This window comes from Struthio camelus, chromosome 14 (genome assembly GCF_040807025.1).
Source record: "Struthio camelus isolate bStrCam1 chromosome 14, bStrCam1.hap1, whole genome shotgun sequence".
Taxonomy (NCBI): Eukaryota; Metazoa; Chordata; class Aves; order Struthioniformes; family Struthionidae; genus Struthio; species Struthio camelus.
The window spans coordinates 6,638,535-6,663,234 of record NC_090955.1 but is presented as its reverse complement, the minus strand read 5'-3'; the positions used below and the strand labels follow the sequence as shown (position 1 = coordinate 6,663,234).

Below are 24,700 nucleotides of genomic sequence, written 5' to 3'. Positions count from 1 at the left end.
GCCTGTATGTGTAGATGCAGTGAAAGTGATTTTTACCCCACGGCTTCTGTTTGCCTCCCCCCATGTAATCTAAGGCTTGGTGAAGCGTATAGGGGAGATGAGAAGAAGCAGGCAGGGGAAGAGGTTTGGACACCTGACTACCAAGCCACCTCCAAATGCCGCTTGAGTGTTTCGCTGAAAATGCAAGATTTGGGAGCAGGGCAGTTGGGACCTGAAGCTAGTTGTCTCAAGGATGTTTGGAAAGCAATGACTGAAACAAAAGTTAGCAAGTACTGGGTACCGCTTATATGCGGTAACGCATACGTATCCTGACGCTCGAGTACAGCGTTATTGTGCCCTGATGCTTCTGAGATTCCCTACGTTTCCTTGATGCCATTTCAGTCTTTATTCCCTCTAGCAACTTGAGGAGGTGCGTTCAGGAGCTAAAATACAGGAGGGTTATTCCTGCTAAAGAGGACTCTAACAGGTAGAGCGGGCCAGATGACTGGCGTAAGACGGTTTCGTCCCCCATGTTCTGGGTAAAACATGGGATCTGGGGAGGTCTTGTTCGTGCTGTGTGAGCTCCTCGGTGAATGAAGCTGTCAGGGCAGTTTAACTCTGCAACGCTTGCCGTCAATTAAGCTGTCAACTTTAGCATTGCTTTAGGCACTTAATAGAGTTTTACTCTCATTTAAAAATCTGGTTTAGTAATTAACTTCCAGCTTACTCTGGAGTTCAGAAGGTGCTAGTTTAGTGCAGCAAATCTAATATCGTGTGAATTAAAACATGAAAGATGTTCAGTAATGAGAAATTGAAACAGGATAGTGCAGGAATTAGATTATACGCAGTGGATAGGAAGTTGTGCTAGATGCTCAGTCCTTAATGAAAAGCATTTTGAAGAAACTGCTTTGCCTTTGCATTTGCATAGCTAAGGAGCGCGCTCACTTGGTTTGGGAATTAGTAATGGAGCTGGGATTTTTGTAGTATGTGGAAGAATCGTTACGCTTGCAGGCAGCGGAGTTGTTTCACAAAAACTGACGTGGCCTTTCTACTATAGAATAATAACCTTCGTGCTGCTGTGCCCTTATTTTACATTCTACCACAGCCTTTACTGTTATGAAGAAAAGTGGTACCCAGGTTTTTTGGCAAGAGGAGCGTTTAACTACGCCCACCATTGGAGTAGAGCTGCACGCTACTACCTCCGCCCTCCGCATGCGCAGAGCTACTACTCAAGGGGAAGCAGATTTAGTTTTCCCCAGAAAGTGTCAGGCTTGTTGCACATATGCCTGCGGGAGAAGCTCAGGAAAGAAGGCTCTAGCAGCAGGTGACTGCTACTGCCTAAACTCTCCTTTTTAGGCTGCAGCCCTCGCGCTCCAGAGGGAAACGTGCTGGTGCAGAGCTGCCCTAATGATTCGGAGATCTTTGCGTTGTCCTTGGGTGTGAGGTACAGGCCTCCTTAAACGGCCTAGAAAACTGCACCCATTTCTGCTGCCCAGAGGTCTTGGGTGACCACAGGGGTGCAGAGCAGTGTTGTTTATCATCTTTTAGCCCAGTGACATACATTCTCATATTAAAATGGACTTTTACTAATTCATTGCTATTGTGTGCCCCAGTAGATATGGGGGCAAAGGTGCAGGAGGCTCAGTGTTCCCCCAACCAGCTCCTCTATATCATAGGTATATGAAATCGGAGTCTTCACCTTTACTGATATTTGAGTGATTTAGGGAAAAAAAATAGCCTCTTTATCAGTTACGTAACTATTTTATTTCCAAGGCAGTAACATGGGGTAAAAGTTCATCTGACGAATGCCGTCACAAGGACGCTGCGCTCCTCGGGGTGTGGTTTTGGGCTACACCCGCCGCAAAAGCTCTTCTAGCCGCAGGCGGCTGCTGGAAGGCATGGCTTTGCCCAGCTATGCTTCAGGTTACGCTGTCCTGCAGCTTCCCTTGGGTAAGAGTTGGCTGCAGGGAGAGCTTTTTTTTAATCTCATGGATCGAGCGGAGCACGCGTGCTCAAAACAAAGTTTTCCGTCGGATCAGCCTGCAGAACGGACTTGCACCGTGGCCGCGTGCTTGCAAGACCTAACCTAGAGGAGGGCTTCTCCTTCACTAGCAACTTGCAGTTGTGTTGGGTTGGATGGGACATGAAAGCAAGCTGCTGGTTTCATAAAGACAAGGCAAACGTGATGTGCGAGTTGTATGCAGGCTGGTCTGGCCTCGGTTTTCTGTATGCAGCTGAATTTCGCTGTCTTAAAAACAACATTCTAGTAGGAAGCGTGACATTTGTCATGTATGCATTCAACGACATCTTTACCCGTGAGTTAAATGTGATGACTTTCTATAATTTTTTTTTTTTTTGAACTTACTGAGTCTCTCAGATGAATGAGCAGTAATGCCAGCTGTCTGACAACCTGACAGGACTCTCTCCTTGAGCTTTATGCCTATTTCCTAGCAACCGTGTCCCAAATATAATGGTTCACTGAGCTAATAATCTTACGGCTCACTCATAGTTCAGTTAATTCTGTGTAACAACTGAGTGATATCAGCTCTGCTGCAGTAGTTATCTGTGTGCAAAGTCCTAGTTCGTAGCAAATATGATGTAATGGAGGTTAACACCAACCTCTTTCACTATAGGCTAAGCTAAACCGTGTTAGTGCATGTTTGCTGTGGGCTAACAGCGAACATGTGGCTGCTATCACTGCTCAGCTGATGAATGGTAACTCGTTAAACCAAGGTATTTTGATAGCCTGTTTGAGCCCTTCTGCCACCATCAATACCTGGAATCACTTGCAATGACTGAAAATATATATAATGGATGAAGCGGGATTAAGTTTTTTTCAGTGTAGAGCCAGGGCTGGTAGTTGCGGACTAGTTTGACAGGGTTCACATCTGTGTTAGCTTTCCGAAGACAAGATGAAGCTATTATGGAGTTGCTACCCACTCAAGGATCTGCACAAGAATTAGGAGAGGCTGCTTACTCATGCTCCTCAAAAGTTGTGCCAAAATAGCTATTACATTATGTCAGAGCCCATATTTTTGTCCAGAATAATTAGTCCGAATCTAAAGCTCGTTTCTCCTCCATGGCTTTGTACACGCACCTGGGACTTTGATACTGGCTACTTTGAAGCTATGCTAGTTCAAGAAAGTTCCTCTGCAGTTGGCACATTTCAGGGAAATTCTTATGAAATGCGATGTTATTTTTCTGGCAGTGTAGCTGGGAAGCTCCAACAACAAAGCCCTCTGTAAACTGCTTTTGTTCTGCATGTTGTTATTTATTTTACTGTAACACTTAGGATCCTTACTTGGGAACTAGCATCCTGCGCTGCTAGGTGCTGCATTAACATAAAGCACAGAGGTAGGCTGTTTCGCAGCAAGTCTGCAATCTGAAAATAAGATGTGAGAAGCAGATGGTGACAGGCTGAAAGGAAGCAGTGAGGCAGTGCTGTCAGCGCGGCAGGAAGGAGCCCCAGCTCACCAACTGCCTCAGTGTTGTCAAAAATCTCAGCAGCATCCTGCCCAGGAAAGAGACAAATTTGGGAGGAGGATGGCAAGGTAGCTCTGGCGTTGCGTTTGAGGACCTTCCTCCAGAAATGGGAGAAAGCACTGAGTAGATGTTGTTGGAGAAAGGTGGCATTTCCTAAGGCCCTCTGAGCAGTGAGAATGGAAGATGGAGAGCCTGATTAGGAGCCTTAGTTGCAGGGCTCTGATGTACTGCTGTAGGAAGAAGTTTGGTGTAACGCGTGTCCCAAGGCAGCAAGTCTGAAAGGAAAGTGGGAGGCATCCTCATGTGATACCTTCTCTTTGTGTCTGGACTCCCAGTGTTGCAGACACCTCTATCTCCCTGTCCTGCATTGGCTCCCTTACACTTTTTAGGATGGTCGTAGTCCTTGTGTGATGGCATGCTCCCTCTCAGACCATTGAACGCTCCTTGTGTTTCTCCAACACCTGACATGTCCCTTTCTCTAATACTCTGCTTTCCAGTTTTTTTTTTCTTTTTTAAGCCCTTACATTTAAAGTAGTCCCATAATTCAGTAGGGTTACATAATTTCCTCCTCCAACTCCTGCTCTTGGGAGAGAAGGTGTCTCCAGAAATCATCTGTGGCGACTTAATGTTCTTGTATGTGGTGGTTGCAGTAATCTGCAATTGTAATTGTGTATGCTGCTGAACCACGTCTGTCCACCTCCTATGTGCATCGCTGCATATAACAATTTGGCAGATAGAGATCTCGGAAGCTGACAGGCGTCTTTGAATTAACAAAATCTGTGGATAAAAGTCTTAAGCTGGTAATTGGCTTGCAGCGTTTCTTCTCAGATCTCAGGAGCCTGTGGTTCTGGCTCCCAGGCCTGTCTTGCTGTGTGGTTGGAGGCAATTCGATGAGGCCCGGAAACTGATGGCAGCTATGGGGTCTCAGTTAAGATGACACAAGGGATAGTGCCTTAACGGAAGTAACAAAACCTGTTAAGATGAAAATAGGGAAAAAAGGGCTATACTGGCTTCTGATCTTTATGCAGGGACCTGGAGATGTGCCTCCCTATCTCCCAGACTATCCTCATATAACAGTTACCTGATGTTACTGTATAGGGGCTCCTCCTTTCCAGAGAAGGAGAAAGGCTTGCTTGAATGTAATTATAGTGTTTATTCTGTGCAGCACAGAATTTGACTGAAGATCCAGTAGGGAAAAAGTGCTGTCGCTCTGATAGGCAAACTAATGTCTAGTCTATACTTCTCAATCCTAATGCACATTTTTCTGTTTGATTTACCACATACTTGGTAAGAGAGGGAAAATAATAACTTGGAAAAGAAGACATATAGTAAAAATAGAAGTGCTTGCTCCAAGTACTCCATATGTTAATGGCTGAATTTTCAGGCAGCAATTCCAGTAAGGTGTGCCAACAGTCTGAATACCTGCTTGGGACGCGGCCCTCTTTCCATGCAAAAACCGTTTGGGCTAGAGACAGGGGTGAAGTCACTGGGAGGGTTTGATATCTCTGTGGATTAGATCCAATTGTGTATGGTTTTTATTAGAAGGGATGAAGTATCGTAGCTCATGAGGCGCTAGCAAGGCTCTTTCTTTAGGAATTCCCTCTTGCTTCCATTTATTCCTTCCCCACTGGAAAATTCATAGTGATTGTATGAGTGCATCTCATTGGAGACCATCTGGAAATTGCTATAGCAGACAAAGTTATACTTTGTATCTGATAAAACTTTTTCAAAGACCCTTTCTCTGGGGAAAGGGAGGATGGAAGCCTGGAAAAAGGTTTAGTAGGAAAACCAGATAATTTTGTAATGTTTAAACCTTAATTTATGGTAATGTTTTCATTCAGAAAAAAACATATTGAGAAGTTGGATTATGATTGAGTACAAATGCTGAAACATGAAAATTGTGCCTAACCAATGGTTGCTTACTTGGCTTGTTCTGTGGTTAATGGAGTCAAACACATTTTCTATCATTTGACAAGATATCTGCTTATTAAAACAAAACTGAATAAATGCAATGCAATAATTTAGGTTTGCGGGGAAAGAGGTCAGTTTAAGGAAGCAGTTAACTTCTAGATATAGTTGCTACAAGAAGCTGTGGAGGTAGATGGTATTAGCAGGTTCAAAAAGGGATTTAGACCATATCACAGACAAAACGGACGCTAAAGGGAACTGGACAAGGGCTGCTACATCCCTAATTTAATGACTAGGGGTGCTGGAGGAGTACGGGGGAACGGAGCATGGGTGGTAGGCAGGCTTGTGTGCTTCCCCATTTCCTGATGCTACCGTTGGAGGTAGGATACTGAGCTAGGAGGTAGGATACTGAGCTAGAAGGACCATCGGTCTGCTTCTGTCCGTTTGCCCAGCACCTGGAATTTGGGTACCGATCGACTGAGCTCTGGCAGATTTGATGTCTGGTTCCTTCTTTCTGTAGTTATTTCAAAATCAGGAACAACTCATCAAGCCTGGGCTAATGAATCATTGCAAAGGCTTGATGTGTTGGCAGCACCATGCCACCCTGCTTCACATTCTGTTCTACTGCCATAATTTTAGGAAACTGTTGGAACGGTGCCTGAAAAGAAGTCTCTGCAAGGATCTGGGAACTCATCTGCAGCCCTCCCCCAGTTCAGTCATACTGAGCGATTTGGATAGGCCTTGGTATTAGTTCTAGTTGCAGAGCAGGTTGCAGTCAGGGAATCAAAAGCTTGGATATCCTTGACGAGCAGTTAAATGAGCCCGTTAATCCAGAACTGGTGGAAAAAAGCTCATCTTAGTTGGGAGGACTCATTCAAAGAAATTAAAATCTTTGAGTCCATGTGAAAGAACTACACGATACTTTGCTTTGGATGGGGTGCTGGTCATCCTGTCAGTCATGCTCGTTTGTTTGGTTTAGGATTGGTTTAGAGGTCTCTTACGCCAAGCTTGCCCTTAATGTTCATCTTTGCATATGCCAGCAGGCTTGTTTATTCTTTAAGGTATAATTTGAATTGTCAGATTAACTGAAATCTGTGCTTCCATCAACTCTTTGTCAAATTTTATTTAACTCGCAAAGTCCGCTTCATTATGTACTTTAGTATACATGTTAAAACAGCTGAGTCCAGCTCTTCTAAAAGGCTGCTTGTCTTTGGGGGAGAAAATACCTTGTGAACAAGTTCTGCTCTTCTCAGTTTGGCTGAGGGATAAATAGGTAGTATTGGTAATTTTTGCAGGGAGCAAGCAGGGGGTTAGGAAGGTGGGTAGCCCCCCTGAGTGGGTGCATAAGCTTCATAGCAGGACACTGTGCTTTTGAGTCCTGCTCAGACTTTGACCTTTATTAAAGGCTTAGCAGTGTATAGGCTTAGGAGCTTTTTTTTTTTTTAAAGCTCCCCTTTGAAAATGTAAATTCAGATCCACTGTGTGTCACGTAGCACCTTCGAGTCCCCCCTCCAAGCACCCTGACCCTTTGCAATCTGAAGCAAACTGTCACAGCTGCAGGTTAGCTTGGTGAGGGACAGCATTTCCATTTTACAGATGGGGAAAGTGGGAAGCAGCGTTTCAGCTGAAAGTCATGATTCAGGCCTTTGCATTCAAAGGAACAGTCCTATTCTCTAAGAACTTAACCTTTTCCATTATTTGAAAAGTTGCCTGGTAGTTTGTGGCCGTGCTTTCCTTTTTTTCCATTTCTGCAGTGTCAGGAAGACAAAAAAAAAAAAAATCCGTAATCCGAGTAATTTTCTAAATATAGAAGTACTAAGTTACAAAAGAGAGAGATTTCTGAGGGCTTCAAGATGGGTTTTGTAATAAAAGGAAACGTATTTGACGTTGCCAGAATTTACAGTCCTGCTAGAGGCTTGTGAAATAACTGTTATACCAAACATTCTGGGCTGTAACAAAGCTTGTTGACACATACGGGTTACTGAAGGGTATTTCTGACTGTTGCCATGAGGATGGGTTAGCAGCAAAAATACTTTTTTTTTTTTTTTTTTTTTTAAACCACTACTGTACGGCCCTATCTGTACCACACCTTTTAAAAAGTGGGTTTTTTTTTTTCAAAGCTGATTAAAGAGGGGGCTGTGTTTCAAAGGGGGTACCAGCATGTGACTCATGAGAGCCAGGAGGAAGAGACTTTATACACCTGCTGTGAGCGATCCAGACTAATACTGCTTTTGACTGTTTAACGGACTAGAAAATTGCGTCGAATCCTTGCAACTTGCAGGCTGCTACAGCCAAGTGAAAGAGAAGTCCTTCACCCCAGACTCTGTTCGGTCTTTGACCTCTCCTTTGTGGTGGCTACAAATAAAGGTCCCAGTTATTCCCAGGTGCGATGATGACTTTTTTTTTTTTCTCTAGATGATCAGCTATAAACTGAGTGTTGCAGGAAGAACTCATAATGGTCTTCAGGTGGCTTTGAACAGCCATCCTGCTTTCAGGCATTGGGTGAGGTTTCGAGTACGGGTTTAGAGGTGAGGTTCTGCTCTGCTCGCTATTACGGTTTTTCCACTAGGATTCAGTCGAGGACTGTGTGAATGTGCCGGCTCCTGTGACAGTACTTTATTAGTAGCAATTATTTGTGAGTGTGTCCAGGGGTCTGGGTCTGTTTGGTACAGTAGAGGCATAGCTATACAGAAGTCATGTTAGGAAGAATGCCCTTGGCTGTGATTTCTGCATGGTCTAACTCAGTCGTGGGGCACCGCAGATGCGTCAGAGACTTTCTGCCCAACTTCTGATAGCGTCCGAGAATAAATGCTAGGGGAGAACTTTGGAGAACAGCTGATGTTAAAGTGAGAAAGAGTCAGCAATGCGCTTTTTGCCTACCGAGAATAGTTTTTCAGGTTGAAATGTGGCAGTTGAGAGAAGTAGTGAAGTTAAATGGTAAAAGGATCTATTAAAACGCAAAATGGGGGCAACTGCTCTGCTGTTTCAGTTTGTGTCAGGAAATTCGGATCAAGTTTCCCATCTCATTTGCCACCTCGTACCTAGGTGTTTCTGAGGCTTGTACCATGTTCCTTAAATCTACGCATCTCTGAAGTGTTTACTGCTTTTTCTGTGAGTCTTGTGTTGCCTGCCTGAAGAGATCGAGGAGTGGAACTTGATTATATACTGAAAATTAAGGATTTGCTTAAATGTTTCATTAAATACTAGTATGTGATTCTACCTGAATGACAGTATATAGCCAGCAGAAAACCCCCTTTTGAAGCCGCGATTTTCAACCTTCTTATGGTTCGTGATGCTGTGCAACTCGCTTCTGGGGGGAGATCAGGCTTTTGCTGTGCCTTTAGCTGTCAGGTTTCTGATGCCAACGCGCAGCGCTGGGTATCGCTTACGAGCTGCTGCTCTGGGCTGTATTCCTTCTCTGCACCTGGCGTGGCAGCCCGTGTTTGACTTGGTATGCAGTCTTACCTCTGACTGTGGAGGTAGTCATTTTAATATAAGAAAATACCCAGAAAATGCCTGCTTGGGTTCTCAGAGATGTTTCAGGTTGCGTAAACCAGAATTTAAAATAGTGTCTTTTTCATAACATTTAGGGCACGTGTTAGCAAAGATAGGTTTTTCAGTGCAGCGCCAGCAGGAGTTAGCTTAACAAATGCAGAAATCTGTTACTAAGAATAGTTTGTGCATTTATCTCCCCACACAAATTTTCTCCTCGGGCATTTGCAATGTGCTTATCTGCACTGCAGAAGATCCTATGCGCGTTCAGGTTTTTTGCAGGAAATACTCTGCAAGCCTTCTGTTCTCAGGCACTGTCAAAAGCATGCTTTTCTGAAGCCGCGTTGAGTTTCAGCCGATGCGTCGGAGTTCTCTGTAGCAAGATTTGGATACGAACACAAGAAGGAAACTGAGCAATATTTTTCTTTTCTCATTCTTGCTTCATCGTTTTTTGCTATTCCCTTGGTAAACAGCAACACTTGCTGGCAAGAGTGGGAATAACAGATCGATCTGCTTATTTTCTATTGTTCGATACAAGTGATGCTGTTCTGAGAGTCCACCAGCTCTTCTGCAGCTCTTACCTGGTGGTGCAGGGTCTACCTGGCCAGGAGGGAGTCAGTGCCTCAGCACAAGGTGCAGACTCCTTCCTAATGGCCTGAAGACTCTAGAGCTCCAGAAGTCAAATCTATAGCATTTATTTGTTTGAATGGACCTGAATGATGTGAGTTTTCCCACTAAAAGAAACAAAGTGGTTTTGTGAGTTAGACAAACATACAAAACTGTATTTAAAAAAAAAAGAGCAGATAACGCTTAATTTTTTCTTGTTTGCCATGGAGCAGGGCTTTTACAGGGTGTGAAACTGTGGCTGTTGACCATAGTTAATGGTGATTGTCTCATTCATTACCAAACTGTTACACTTAACTGTTGGTTGCTCTTTGTTGAAGCAAAAACTTGTGTTGCCAAAGATGACAAGAAATTTGCTTCACTTGAAAAAAACAAAGACCAGGGCATGGCATATTAGTAGTCCTTGAACATGAACACAAAATAAACACAGTAGGAACAGTATATTGAAAAGAAGCCGTTTTTAGGGTCGTTTACAGCTTAATTCCCTTTGTTATCAAACATAGGTTAAGTGCCTGTATATACAATAAAAATACTGGCCTGGAGAAAAGGGAAAAAATGTCAGGTTTACTGGAGTGAAGTGGGGAGCGGGGCGGGGAGGGGGGGAGATAGGGAAGAGGAGAAATCAAAATAACATATTTTTGAGGTATCTGGAAACCATTGGTGGATCCATACCCTGCCTTCCTGCAGTTGCTGCTGCACTGATCAGTGCCTGTGAGTATTGCTCTGGGAGGGTCCACACAGGCAGTGCTGTCCTCGGGTGAGATTCGCTCAGTCTTCGTCTGTCAGCCTCAATAAATGAGTGTTTCTGGGGTCCCGTCCACCTAGGAAGCCCCAGGTGGGTGCAGAAGGACCAAGTGTCCTGGTGCCTGCCAGACCCTGCCCAATCCTGTAGAGGAAGCTCTTTGCTGGTAAGCACATATGAAGAATGTTACCTATATCCTTATGCAAGAAAAGGGGCTGTTGGCTAATTTGGGGTTCCTGGGAATAAAGAATCACCTTAGGCAGAGGTTAGGGGAGCTTAGCGATAATGTTCAGCAGACATGGAGGTGAAGGACTTCAGAGAGTGACCCTCGGGTCCAAACCACAGAGAGTATTTTCATCATAGCAAATTACTGGGACTCATGTGCTTGTAGTTTTGTGCATATTTTAGGTTGCATTTTTTTTTTTTTAATGCATAAGGTAACATAGTCTTACATGCCCAAATGATTTAAAAAAAAAAAAATCAGAGTTGAGTTTCTTTGAGTATGTCATATGGAAAGAGGAGTTTAGGTAGTGGTCAAGCAATATAATATCTTCCATATATCCAAAAACTTGGCTTTGGTATGCACCATCTGTAAAATGCTTTGATTTTTTTTTTCCCCTCTCCTTCCTTTTCTTTCTTTTTTTTTTTTCCCTAAATCTTATTTGGAGAAGAAATGAATGAAAGAGTGTTGTATACGCGCACACTTTATGTAGAAGTGTGTGAAATAATGTGTGTCATTTCTCTGCAGTACAAGAAAAACTAAAATAAGATGCTTTGTGGAACTGAAAGGCAGAGTTAAATGTGTTGGGGGGGTAGAAAGAGCCTTTCACATGTGGTATAATTCTCCTGTAAAAGTCACTGCTGTGACATTGATGCTATGGATCTGGTAGGATTGGGTGCATTTCAGCCAAAATGATACCTTTGAGGCAAGAGAGAACCTGCTTTACAGAGAGAGCGCAATCATCCGTGCTTTGGGCCCCAAACCAGTTGTTACGCTGTGAATACCAGGCAGGAAGCTTTCCTACTATTTGGCTTTTATAATTTCTTTTAATGTACTTGGTAATAGCTGTTGTGAAGGGCAGTGGAATTGATGGTGTGATCTGTAATGGCAGTTCTGGTTTTCCGAATCTGGCATGCAATGTGCTGGTGTCCCTGACTGTGGCTTCCCCAAAAACAGATCACTGAAGTTCTGTGCGACTTCCCCGTTTGAGACGGGGAGTAGGAGTACTGGGAGGGAAAGGAAACTTTGAGGTTTTCCACATTCTTGTGCTTAATTTAAAAGAAAGATGTAAAGAACTATAAGAGAGACTGTTTTTCTGTTCAGTTATAGGATAGACATTATCTCTTCTTGTGCCGAACACCTTTGAGGATGCATGGGATGGGAAAACATAATACGGGTCTTCTGGAAACCTGAAAAGAGTTTTAGTGGTTTAAAAGAAAAAAATTGTAGGTTTTTGAGTCTGTTAAGCCAGTGCTGTTCTGTACACCTAACCGAACAGAGCAGGGGTTATAAGAGTTCAAGAAAAAGTCTTAATCAGTGAATATGTTATTGTTTGAGGTTAGATTTTCTTTTATTTCTGATTGATCTGGGTAACTTGATATTTTCTATCTCCCGGAGAAGGTTACTGTGTATCTGTTTTGACCTTCCAGTACTGTGGTCAGTCGTAACGATGGTGTGCTGTAGATCTGAGATGAGCGTTGAAATCTGAATGTTTATTTCTGAAACATGACACAAATCTAATAACTTAGGACGATCAGCTATAGATTAGCAGATACCTGGTGAGTCATATGTTCCCCTTGCTGCTTTCTTCCTAAATGTTTATGATAAGCTAAAGAAAGCTCATTCATCCCAGGTGGGTGTGAAATTAATCTTTGATTCATAGGGTTGTGCCACCTTAGGGCCTGGAAACAGGCCACTTGGTGGGATGTCTGTCACTATCCTGTTACCAAATACCTTGAGCAGAGGGGGAAATCTCCGCTGCTATAGCTTGCGTTTGGAAGATGCTTTGAAGGTTATGGATGTCTTGCATACAACGTATGCTAATTAAATGTGATTAGAAGCATTGCAAGTAATAGCTCTGTTATGAGGATGAGAAGAGGATGAGAAACATGAATGGCACAGGGTACGAAGGTATCGGTTTGATGCATAAGAGAATGCAGTGGGGTACTGAGAGCCTCATCTCCAAGGAAATGAGGCATGGAAGTGCTGAGATGGTCTCTCTTTGCAGGAACTTTGGCTAGAGATTTTCTAGACGTGAGGAATTGGTTGGGAACTGATATCAAGGTGAGTTTCCCCTTCATCTCCTTGCTCTGTCTTCGCTGTCTCTTTGCTGTGCATGTGCGTTTGGTCCTTCCCACATAGAGCAAGTGGGACTACATCTCTAAAAGCAGTAGAAGACCTTTCAGTCTCTTGCAGCACACAGGGGAACTCTTCCTTTCATCAGGCTCTCTGTTTCCCACTCTTTCTTTTTTTGAAATAAAACGTTAGATATATTCTTACCCTTGAAAATGCAGCAGTTCTCTCTCCGGACAACGTGCTCTACCAGACTCCCCGTGCGGGGGCGTTCTATACTGGCTCTTTTGTCCTTGAGGGGTCCCTGTCTATCTGTAAAGTTGACTTTAACTGCTATAATTTCATACATGCCCTTTGCCTTCTACCCTTCCCTCCTTTGAAGCCACTGTTCCAGATTTCTATCTGTTGTGTGCTTCTCCCTCCTGAAGCTTTGCTGTGTGCTCGTCCCATAGAGCACTGTTTCTTGATTGTTGTCCTCCTGACCCTTTTATAATGGTCTTCATTAATGACCTGTACTGTGAACTGAGAGATGGGCAGTGAGTTGGTGTCATGTCTTTAAGACTGTCCCAGTGGCAGAGAAGAACATGAATTTCTTTGCTTAGTGAGTCTTGGTAGTATCCCCGCAGTGTGTGCCACTTCCCCTGGCTCTTGTTAACCTCCTGTGAGCCCAGGGTTGATGGAGCAGCTTTCAGAGTGTTTTTGCATATGCTGCATGTGTTTGAACAGCCTTGACGTTCCTATAATTTTCATGGGGTGGACAAACAGGCTGCTTATTACTCCTGTGATTGCCCAGGAAATGTGCTGTCAGCTCCACCCTTGGTTCCTGATGTGTAGCATTTCCCTCTGAGCTTGAGCTGAGCTGAGTGAGGGACTGAGGACCAGGTGAGTCATCTCAGCCAAGCTCTTGGAGCAGGTGCCTCTCGCTGCCTCTGCTTAACTAGCTTGCTTTCCTATTGCTGCCTTTTTCTGCTTCATCTCTTCAGTTCTTAAGGTTGTTTTTTCTTTCTATAAAGAACACCTCTTCAATCTTATTAGCTCATTTTTCCATCTGTCTGTGTCTTTTGTTCTTCAAGAACTTCAGCTTGACAGCACAGGAATGTAATTGGCAGGTAACGATGAGCTTGAGATGCTGCTACAGGAAGCGTTAAAGCAGAAAGTATTGCACAGGATCAGCTTCGCTCGTAGAAAATGGAGGGGAAGGCTCTGCGGAGGAGAGCTTGGGGAGGAGGAGAGGAAAGACCACCAGCTGCACAGCTGCTTAAAGTGAAAGCTTCTGTCTGTTGGTCTTGTCATAGTGAAGTGAGTTTACCACTAACTTTAGTGTGAAGAGGTGCAAATGAGTGATTTTTATTTTCTTTAAAGGGAGGAAGAGATCTGTAGTAGAAATGGGTTGTTCTTTTATTATCATTATTATAAAGGCAAACAAAACCCGTTGATTGGTGTCTTTTATAAAGACCATTGCTGTCTCTTGCCACAATATTTTCTCCTCCCATGCTGCTTATGTCGTTTATTATCTTTTATTGTAAGACTTTTGGGACATGAGCAGTCATGTTTGCTACTTGTATAGTGCTTTCTGGATAAGGTGTGTGAGATTCTGTATATGGTGCTGATTGATGTCAGCTTCAATGTGTATTGTGGTAGTACAATCGATTAACTGTTTAGCAGCAGTTAGAGAAATTGGTGTGTGTATCAATGTAGGTATGGGTACAAAAAAGGTATGTTAATATATGAAAGCAAATGTTATATAAAAACCTTGAGTTATGCGATTTCCATAATAACCTGTTTTCAGGTAAGGAGAAAGAACATTCCCTTCCGAGGAGAGGGTAAAATAGCCACTATTGATCAACGGTATGTAGCAAAATAGGACCAATACTCAGATGTCCTCTATCTGTCTTAATTTGCAGAAGCAAGTCATTCAGTAGCTGGTTTCTTTAACATTTGCTAATTTACTTCTAACCTTTAATGCAGATGGACAAGACCAGCATACATTTAAACTTAATTCATTTCTCTCAAATACCTATAGTAGAGTAAATGCATTTTTTTGGACATTCATCACACTTTTTGACCTAGTGTGAAAGAAGAAAACTATAATAAAGCAGATGCCCAGTAAGTCTATTTTAAGTTAGGCCACTCTGCTTAACTCCCCCATCACTGTGGGAAATGATATATGGCTTTTTTGCACTATAAATAGTTCAGGAGAACATAACTTCTTGGTGGAAATCGTCTAATATTGAAGCCCTAGTAGGCTTTGGTGCATGGTGGTTGAGGAGTATATTAAAAGTATTAGGAACTGTGTTTATTTATAGCAGGTATGAATAATTATTACTCAAAGTCTGAGTATTACTTTGTTGGGAAGTCCCTCATTAGAAACTCTGCATCATCAAGGGTGAACTGTACTGTTACTTAACTAGTTTCAGTTCACATCTGGGCAGAGCCTGAAGGAGTAACTGCAGAGGCAAATATAACTTGTGCTGTGAATAAGAAAGCAAACCTGCAAGCACTCCAGATACCTTTTGTGATTTATTTTTCCTTGTCGTGTGGAATTCAAGCACAGCTAAGCTAACGCTTAGCTGCTTGTGCAATGAAATGTTATGTATGTGGAATGCTGTTCCGGAGGGTGCTGGGACAGACGGACGGATGAAGGCAGTTGTTGGGGTTTTTTTTTGTTTGTTTGTTCTTTTTGTATTGTTTTTGTGGGTATGTATGTTTGTTTTTTTTGGGGGGAGAGGATGGCAGCGTTGTGTGTTTTGTGGGTTTTTTTGTTTTTTTGTTTTTTTTTTTTTGGCAGACTGAGTAATCTCCAGTAGCACTGGCAATGTGCCTTACACAAAACTTTGTACCCTCAGTGAAGCCATGCTTGATTTATGCATTCAAGTGTTTGGCCTGTCTCCATTTTCTTTAGAGCAGGGACCACTGTTTGTGCCTGGACAACAGCAGGCGTCTCTTCTAGTTGCAGTTTGGTGTTCCTCTCCAGTAGACCTCCAAGCGCCTTATAGAAGAAGCCTTTATCAGTCCTGCTTGGCAGATATGGAAATAGAAACAAGAAGGAGGTGGCTTTACTTTGAGGTAATGAATGCAGGTCAGCAGCAGTCAGGAACTGAGACTTAACTTTGCCAAGTCCTCTGGTTACCTCATCTGATGCTAGTGTCACCAAGCAAAACTCTCCCGTGAGCTTCTGAAAGTAAGACTTTCTTACAAAATGTTGCAGGACATAAACAACCCTTGCCCTTGTGCAGACAGAATGTGCTTGGTTGCAGGACAAACAACGTTTCTGTACAAATACCTGTAGTCATGGCCATCAGCTACTGGTAATGCTACTCTTTGACAGGTAGGAATAGTTCAACAGACAGTGCTACAGCTGTGGGGTAAAAAACCTGTGGAACGGGCTACTTCCTCCTCCAGGAACCCTGCGAATGAGAAGTTGCTGTACTACCTGTTCGTGCAAAAGGGCGCTTTCCCCGTAGTCCCACGTGCGGAGAGCGAACTTTGACCGGTCCGTTTCATGGAAGCAGATGTTTAGCTTTTGTGTTACACAACACTTAGTCTTGACCTTTCCTTAAACAGAACAAAACTAAAAGCCTTTAGGGTTTCTTGTTCTCGTTTGCTCAATTCCTCAACAGTGTTTTGTTTTTTCTTCTCTTCTCTTTTTAAGAGCTACTCTTGCCCTTCTTGGAATTGTAAGCATGCATGTCTTGCCCCATCTGCCTTTCTCCACGTACACCCACAGAAGTGCTCGTCCTTCCTTGCTTCTAGCAAGTATCGCTAGAGTATCCCTATGCTTTTAGTCTCACCCCCCCCCCCCCCCAAACTGTTTTCTTTCAGGCCGTCTTTCTTTGCCGTTCCTTTCCCCGGCCCGGTATCTGGCTTTTGCCTTTCCCATGCTGCAGTTCCTACCTGTGCTGCATCCCTTCTCGCTTTCCCTCGGAGGCCACTTCTTGCATGCTGACTCTGTGTCCTAGCAGCTTCTTCTCTCTGTCTGTGTTGTCATCTTGTGTTTGCCCATGCCCCTTTTCCCGAAGGAGAAGACTTCTTGTACTATACCCGTTTTCTTTTGACGTGAAGTCCTCTACCATCTTATTCTCCCCTCTGTCCTCTCCCTGTGCCTGTACTATCGAATACTGAATGAAATTTCTCTTCTGTAACTTTATAGCCAGATCTGGATTGTTTGCAGTATGGCCGTACGTAGGAGTCCCAGCTGCACTTCAGTGCTCTGTAGTGTTTTGCACAGCACAAAGCCAAGAATGAACCCTGTCGCTCCAATTTTGTGAATCTGCTTAACTCAGAGAGCAAAGGATAGGCGAGTAAGCAGCGCAGAAGCACAGAAGGGTACTAATCATCACAAACGCTGGTCTCGGGATAGCGATAGCCTACGTTATGTCAAGGACTTTTTGTTGGCATCACAAATGGAAACTGTGAGGATTTGGGAAGCCTGACCGTTTTTTTGAGAGCAGTCCAGGATGGAGGGCGTGCACTTGTGGCAGGCCATGGAAGAAATGCTTTGCGTTCGGCCGAGGATGAGGAGTGGTTCTGGCCTGTCTGCCGCTCTCTTACTTTGTGTCCTGTGTTTGCTTATCCAGTAGTCCTTGTGGCTACGACCCAAACCGGCCATAAAGTGCGCTTTGTAGCTTACATCTCACTGTGATTTGTTTGTCTCCCCTTTCCTGAGAGTTGCTTACTCTGGTGGCTAGTAGCGAGATAACTAGAATTGAACGTGAAGGCATGACATGGGTGTCGTGAAGGCCTTGGAAGGGGAAGGAATTCAGCTGTGGTGACTTGATTTAACCATGTTACTGTCCTACAATAAAGGAAAACTTGCCAACTGACTTGGAAGTGATGGCTTAATTGCTTGGGAGTTTTGTTTTCTCTTCGTAAATGATTCATTATTCTTCCCCCAGCCTTTCCCCTGAAACAGTAATCAAATATAAGCAGAGTTGGCTTTGTGTCTAAGAACTGGGCTTCTGTAAAATGCAGTGAAAAAGAACCGATTAATGTTTTTTATGGATAAATTATTAGTTCATATGAAAGCTCAGTTGCTCCACAATAGCAGCAATTTTCTTGGTTTATACAACCAATGGCATGTGAAAAATCTCTGCACTGCTAATGCTGCTTCATCTCTTGACGTGCTATTGGAACAGCGGTGCGTTTAACAGTGTTTTAGATTTGGCCTACCGTTAGGTAGTAATTTTCTTACAAGGCAGTGTTTTTGTGCGTGTGTTAAACCATGTGAAAAAGTAGATGCCTGAACTGGTAGACCTGGAATATAGTTGGACTGACTTCACAAGGGAAGAAATGACTTTGTTCAGTGTTGTTTCTTTCTTCTTACCCCGCTTCTGTCTTCTCTGAGAAATATCAAAACAAAAAAAGAATATTTCTGAGCTTGGTGGTGGTCCGAGCAGAGCTAGATGTGAGTACCTGTGAGCCTAACAAAGAATTTGACTGTTCAAGTTTTTCCATTAAAAACTTTTTTTTTTCCTCCAAGCATTTCTGTTGATCTAATGAAATAGTCTCCTTAAACTCTTGATTTGCTCGTATCCTCTGATTATCATGGCTGCGAGAATACTACTTTTTGTTATTACAAGAATATGACTTTTGATGTTTCAGAGGAATGGGTTTGTTCATCAGCTGCTCTTATTAAGCACTTTGTGGGTGCATCCCGCAGTCATCTGTCCCAATTTCACTTATATTTAGGGAAGGCAAAGGAGATGTACTGAACACCTGTCTAAGATTGAGCAAGGGCAGTCTGGGCCATCTACTTTGAGTTCTCTGAGTTCTGGCCCAAAACCTATAAAGCAGCAGCTTTTCTATATGGATGCATGAGTGCAGCTCATATCTGCAGCCTCTTATGCTAAGCTTGTAGAGGAGAAAAAAAGGACCAATTTAGAAGAACATATGGGAAGGAGAGAGGACCGTGTAGCCTGACTTGGGGATTTGGAGAGAAATGGGGACTTGTGTGTCTTGGGATTCTGCTTAATTTTCAGAGAGGAAGAAAATGGTGGTTAAGAAACTGTGAAACTGTGAAACTGTTTGTTAAGTGTGTAGCTATTGCCAGTCTGCCATCTTTGTGTGTTGGCTATGTTTTTCCTGAAGGACTCCAGAAGCACAAAGTGTCTGTGGTTATCTACATTGAACACCTGTGGGGTTATTTGATCTAGAATGACTGAATTATGGCCCCACCTCCTAAATGAGATCCCCCACAAAAAGCTGAAAGGGAGTGTCGCACAGACTAAATGGTAAAACTTGTGTTTGGGTCCATTTGCAACGCGTGAGCATCCAGCTGAGGACTTGTTCATGCTGTGGTAAACCTCTGGGAGACAGAGACTGTATTGGCATCTGTATTGCTGTCCTGGTTTCCTGCACTAGAAGCTTACTGATATGTTACAACTAAAGAAGTTTAAGGGACTTTAGAAAAATTGCCTCGCAAGGAAGTATCAATCCTGGAAGAAGGGAAGTGGTGAGGATGGAGTAGACACAGAGAACCTGAAAGGGGGCCATTTCTGCATCTTTGGTCCTTCTCTGAAAACAAGTGCAAGGAGGACTGTCCTTCAGCAATTTTTGGTGGTTACTGTCATGAGTGGAACTCTCATCTTACTCGTAGATGCAGCGTTATTCCCCCAAACACAAAACTTTTCTTCATTTGAGTGTGAAATTTCCCAAACCATGAGCTAGGCTTATAGTTTCAGAGTGCTTTAGATTTGAGCATTCCCACTGTGGAACACCGATGTTTGTGTTGATGGAAAGGGTCATGCAACTGATCAGTTTATAACATTGTGACCTTTTGATGATGGGCTTATTTTAATAAATCAAAATATTTGAATGTGGTCTATTTCTTTACTTAAACCAGTTGTGCCATTTAAAATGACTGTAAACCAGCTTCAGTAACATGGCACTTCGTGTAAGGTTTGACCCTGTCTACCTGAACGCGAGTTGCTCTAGAATGGTTTAGTCCTTCCCTGAGCGAGGACTGAACTGTAATTGTCCCTGAGACTAAACCGCTGCTACTGAAAGGTGTTATTTGGGATGGAAATAGCTGGCTTTGGGAGCTGTCTTTTCTATCTTCAGCAAGAAGTTCAGCTTGGTTTTTTTTTGAGCTGAAATTTGAACCCTTGGTAATAGCAAAGTGAACATACTTTTATTTTGGAGCACATGTAGTTTGCAAGGAGGAAGCTAGAAGGTAAGCATTTTGTATGGCAGAGCACTCTGGGTAGGCTAAACTGAGGTTGTCCTTTCTTAATTTTCCCACATTTAGATGCCGTTTATTTTCTGCCTTCTGAGCCTTATTGTCTCTGTCTCTGTTTTTTAAGTACTAATTAACGCTGGTGTTCTCATCAGCAGCTTTGCAATAGAAACCATAGTCAAGGGTTAAGGTGACTGTGGGGCAGGCAATGTCCCATCTAATGCATTGACAAGTCACCAGGGAGATGGTGCATGTTCCCTCCAGGAGTTTGGAGGAGACTTGCAGTCAAGACATGTGCACGGCATGGCTCGTGAGCTTGAATGACACTGCCACGTGGGTTGTGCGCTCGGGCACCTCTGACCCCTGCCTGGGTATCATGTGTCTAAAGACTTGGTCACCTTTTGGTTGAAGATTTTGAAGCATTTTTTTTTTTCTTTTAGGTTTCCAAATGAGGCTCACGGGTCTACTAATGCCTATGAAGTAATGTTTGCTCTTAACCCAGTAGAAAGTTATTTAAAAGGTTAAGGAAAGTACCTCTGGATATATGCTTTGGTGTTTCCGTTGTCCTGAAATTGCTTACTAAATTGCTTGTTTTTTGATGCTGCACTGAGATTGGAAATAAGTAAACTGATACACCCCGCTGCTGCCCTGTCACTGCGTGTGTGTTCTTGTGTTTCCTTTAAAATGCTACAACAAGCATAGATATAGCTGGAGTGTCTAGGCTGGAGTCATGGACAAAAATAAATATGACATTATTACATTAGACTTGGACACAATTCTGACTGGCGTGCTGTGATAAATTTGGCATCTAATGTTTTTAAGCAGACCTTAAAACTAAGGTTTGTACGCTTCACTAGTTTGGTGTCTGAAAGCTAGTCTTGCTCAATCCATCTTTTCATTTTTTTTCTTCTGCAGATCTTGTTCTTGTGTTTGTGGCCTCCTCCTTGAGCTCTTCTTCTCTAAGCTCTGTTACAGGGAAACATGCTGGTTCTTTTGCCCATTCATACAAAAGCGGCAGGATATGTGACACGTCCTAGCTATTAATTGAGAATGCCTTTTCTCATATAGCATGGTGAAAACGATACAGATTTTGTTCTCAACTCCCTCTATAGCTGTTACCTTGCTAAAGCATTTTTGTAGCTCTCTTACCTCCGCTTTCTGCAATAAAACACCTAAATTTAGTAATGTTGAAGCCTGAGGGCTAGAGTTGTGCTGTGAATTTCTCGACTCGTTTCATTTGTTTTATGCTGATTCAGACCGTTAAATTGCCGTTCCCTTTCGTCTGCTTGCCTGTTTTAGGGAGCCTTTAGCAGCTTGCCAGAACGGTAACAGTGTTTGACCGTTCTGCTGCTCTGGATCCGTGTCGCTGCTGTTGCCGTCACCACTATGTACTAGTAGCTGTGTTTGTATTTGCAAATTGGTAGCTACAGTGCTTTCTATTTTAAGTTTCCCTGGCATGCTGTAGCCTGCCCGGAACATCATTTGCACTCTTAGGGAAGTGCAAATCCCTTTCTTTTGAAAGCTGCATCCAACAGAAGGTAGCAAGTTTGCAGAAGTTTGGATGTACATCAAGTTTCCTTGAGGCATACCTTAAGAGAAATGACTGCTAGTTATGAATTGTGACTGCTAAAAGATTTATATCACTTGTCGAAAACTAATGTGGAGAGATTCTGACTCGTTCTGCATAATTTTCCCAATGCATATACATTGGTAAAACACTTCTATTTTTAATGTTGAAAAACCGTTAACTCAAAACCTTGAATGCTATGTGTTGATAATGTGATGGTGTCACTAACAGTATTGTCCGGTAATGAAGATGCTCTGCCATGCTCTCCCAACCTATAATCTTTTTTTAAGCCTTGCTTAAACCTAACAAAATAGTGACTTTTGGAGCTGGTGCTGCTGCAGAATAGCTTTATGCTGAAGAACCTGTCTCTCCATGTGCGTGCGGGCATTGGATTTGAACAGGAAAAATGCTGAAAGTGGACTCACCAGAATTTTATTTCTGGGAGGGTTTCAGCTGCTAACTATTCCCTTACAGTGACATTGGATCTGTCAGTTTTTTAAGAAGGCATTTAGTAAAATTTGTCATCTCCAGATGGCATTCTACACTGAGCATGCTCGATGGGGAGAAAAGAACATATGTAAGGGATCAACAGTTTCTTACTTGCTGGCTTAGCTAACTGTGGATTTCAATAGTTGTAGAGATTTCGTGTAAGCTTTTAATGAAGTTCACGTAATCCCTTGAAAAGGTTTGGTTGGTAGGAACGTTCAGCCTCTGAATCTCTGAAAATGCAGTAGCTCAACGAACTTCTTTGAGGAGTAATAAAGAACGTGATACCTGCCGATGGCCAGTGTGAGCCAACGACCTGTGTGGCACCCGTGGAGCGATAAATGCAGTCGACTAGTAGCAAGACAGGCTTGCTGCAGCTATAAAGTTCTTGTCACCCTTTCGAAAGGGTGACATGGTGCCTGCACCATTTCATTCTTCATCCCATATGCCATGGTTGAAACCACTCTAATTTGGGTTAACATGGCTATTTTTCCATCCTTTTAGGTATAGGATCAGCAACTTAAGAGGCAAAGACCAAGTGTCAGTGTTCCTGAACCAAATGTGGAGTCACAGAATAACTGAGGTTGGAAGGGACCCTGGGAGGTCATCTGGTCCAACCCCTTGGTCCATGACCAAGTTCAGAGTTGAACAAGGCTCTAAGCACCCTTGTCTAGTCAAGCTCTCACTATCTCCAAGGATCATCTAGATCACTAATGAAAATGTCAAACGGTATTGATCCCAGTAATGACCCCTGAGGAATGCTGCAGTTAACCATCCCCAACGTGCAATTTGAACTGGTGACCACTACCTTTAGATCTGGGCGGTCTGTCTAGTTTTCTACACACCTTGTAGTTAGGTAAACAACATTCACTGCCCTCCCTTTTTGTCTGTCGAGCCAGTCATCTCATCCTAGAAGGTGGTCAGTTTGGTGAGACACTACTTGCCCAGCAGTGCTGGCATACGAGCTATCCCATCGTGCCTCCGTGATCCCAGGGTAGATTAAATGAGTATCTGACCTGTTTGTTTTGCCCTCCTACTAATGGCCTCACACTTGAATGATCTGTGCAATGAGCAGGTAGCTGAGATCCAAGGTAGATTGGAATGCCGTTGACTTCTTGCATTTGGTGTTGGCTGTTTGTTTGTTTTTTTTTCCCTGGAGGACTTTGTGCTCCTCTGTGTGTGTAGCTGAGGACCACTGCGCTGTTAGTTCTGTGCATCTTCTTCTGTGCCGGGGTTGACTTGCAATGTTCCCCTGAGCAGAACTGAGGTACTAGCTACGCTTATGTTTGCAGGTGACCTTAAAGACCCATGGCTGCAGAGCTGTTGGCTTTCCTTCCCTCTGTTAGTATGCCTGGTGCTTCTCAAGACATTTTACTGCTCTGTAGCCTGGAAATGCAAGGCTTGAGAACGGTCTCGGTTGTACCGATATGTACTAACGATGCGGAGAGTTTGCTTCCTATTGAAGAAATTAATTGCTGTGTAACTTTCCACATTCTTGTTTCTCAGTTTTGTCACTGAATATTTTCCAGGACCCAGATTTTCCAGTAACAGTTTTGATGGGAAAAACTATAGGCTGTCTTATGTTGCAGTTTGGTCAGGAGCAGCTAATATGACAAGGAAAAACTCATGTACATTTACAGAACTTGTGGATGATTAAGTTTTCACTAACAAAGCTTTTCTTCTTTTCTTTTTTTTTTTTAAGCGCTAACAAAATATGTGTATGTAGAGAAGCTGGGTTTGACTGCGCAGAGATTAAACTGGCTATAAATAGCAGCTTCCATGACCCTGCTGGAATTTTCTTTAAGCTTGGAAACACTGAAGTGTGTGTTTTGTCAGGTTTGAATCATGAACCCTGAAGAAGCGCTAATGAGTTCTTATTTCTCATCCCTAACCTCTAAACTAGTGCAATTTTTATATTAACAGCAGATCAGAGCCCGCAACTGCAGCGCAGGCTCCAAATGCCGTATTTAATTTACTTTGCTCACTGCATTTTCTGCACCGGTTGGTGTGTGTTACGAAAATAAATAATTCCAGCTCACGCTAACACACACATGCAGCCTGTGCAACTGTTGCTGTGGGTGGCAGTTTGCAAAAATCGATTTCACTTCCTATTATAAAAGGCTTTCCTCTTGAATGTCCTGTAAATCTTGCACTCGTGAAATGAATGGCTTTATCTGTTGTGTTATCCGGTTTTCCCGGCAGCTTAATGAAGAAGTGTAGCTGTGACTACATGATCGGCTATTGGGATAAAAACTATACTTTATGCAGTCTGGCTTTGGTGTGGTGATCTGGTTCCAGTGAATCAGTGGGAAAGCATCCGTTTGGTTTTGGAGCTGAGATTTGATTTTTTTTGGGGAGGGGGGGGTGGGGGGAGGGGACTTTGAAAGTGCTCCCAAGCTATGCTCTGTCTGACTTGATTGAGATATTAACATCTTTCTTCTCTGTCTGCACAATGCAAGTCCAGCGACTACTTATTTTGTGGCTTGCTCTTGCACCTGCCCTGTCTAAAACAGCAGTCGCAGAGAAATCGAGTCACTAAAGCTGCTCTCAAAATCTTGTTGCCTTGACTAGCTGTGCATCTGACTGCTAGCGTGCTGGTTATGAGTTGGCAGCTATCTTATAAGCGGTCTTGCAGCTTCTTGCTGCTGGAGCATATTTCAGCTTTCCTCTTTCAAACTGGCATCGTTTTAGTCATCTTTCCTGCCTGCCTCAGTGTGTCTGGCCGTTTCTGTCAAGATTTCCTTCCTGTACGTTGCTGCTTTCAGGGAAGACATGCAGCCATCTGAATGTTTTCTTATGTTGTATTTGTTTTCTAAATTGTTTTCCTAACAAAACAATTGAAATCTGGTTTGATGGAAACGTTTCATAGGCGCATGTCAGCTTTTGGCATGTTTAGTAGGAAGCGATCAGAATGCTGTGTGTGCGTGTGGTCTTTTTATAATGCAAATTGAT

General features: G+C 43.2%; 1 protein-coding gene across 18 annotated transcripts in view; it reads left to right on the top strand.

Annotated features, from left to right (window-relative positions):
- MITF (melanocyte inducing transcription factor) overlaps window positions 1-24,700 on the top strand; it is a 112,114-nt gene that overhangs the window by 16,762 nt on the left and 70,652 nt on the right. For 2 of the 18 annotated variants that reach the window (XM_068907027.1, XM_068907032.1), the window contains exon 2: window positions 12,457-12,512. The exons of the other annotated variants lie outside the window; for them this stretch is intronic. The gene's annotated coding sequence lies outside the window, so the exon portion shown is untranslated. The remainder of the gene's footprint in view (window positions 1-12,456; window positions 12,513-24,700) is intronic. 18 annotated transcript variants of the gene reach the window in all.